This window comes from Lottia gigantea (genome assembly GCF_000327385.1).
Source record: "Lottia gigantea unplaced genomic scaffold LOTGIsca_69, whole genome shotgun sequence".
NCBI lineage: Eukaryota > Metazoa > Mollusca > Gastropoda > Lottiidae > Lottia > Lottia gigantea.
The window spans coordinates 1,200,094-1,201,155 of record NW_008710347.1 but is presented as its reverse complement, the minus strand read 5'-3'; positions in this window follow the sequence as shown (position 1 = coordinate 1,201,155).

Here is a 1,062-nt window from a genome sequence, read left to right as displayed (position 1 = left end):
AACCACGTTTTCAAGTTATAATAATAATAATATTTATAATGTAAACAATAATGAAGATAATTTATTTAATATATTTGATATTTAATGATAATATTATGTTTATATATTTATAGTGCTAAATATTTATTGTTCTATTTATTATGCTATAAAAATAAAAAGAAATAAATGTATTTATATCAAACAATGTCTACTGTCCTATATCTGTATAACCTTTTGAAAATCACGTAAAATCATCTTTACCTAGAATTAGAATTATAACTGGCCTGGTAACATAATCAGAAAGCGACAAATTAACATACCCAATAAGACGACGATTATACCAAGTTTTTGCTTGAAGGTAGAACATAGCAAGTGATGACCAATGACGCAGCAACAATTTTTCAATAATATTGCCAAACTAAGCTTTGAAGAAGCTATCTGTTTAACCTTTTGAAAATCAGGCAAAACCATCAGAAATTAACATTAGATAACTTGCCTGGTAAAAAACTAAAACAGCGACAAATTAACATACCCAACAGGACGATGACCATGACTAGTTTTTGCTTGAAAATAGAACATAACAAGTGATGTCCAATGGCGTAGCTTCAATTTTCCAATCCTTATTAGACAAAGCTAAGTCTAAGTGAAAGTTTTTAAATTTAAATTGAAAATAACGGGTATCGCCCCGTAGAGATCCCTCTCCCCAAGCCCCTCCTCAGCCTTTTTCTAGATACGGTAACAAGCTTTGAGCATACTATGAATTCTGATGGGCATCCAATCTTGGAAAAATCCAATCAAATAGTCGGACTTGTGGAAGGGGTCTGGAAATAAGATAATGGCTCAAAATTTTGACCAAATATCCATTTTCTGACTAGGTTATTAATCTTTGGCCTGTTTCTTCCCATCATGTCCAGACTCCTTAAATTTCCCATTGTCATTGCTTCTCCCCCTTCTTAGATTGGATTTCTTTTTGAACTATACTTTGCTTCTCAACTGCATCTGATTTCTAACATTAAAAGTTTTAGAAGCTCTACAGCCTTGCCATAGTGCACCTTAGCATGCTCTTGACCTCATCAGCAGCTT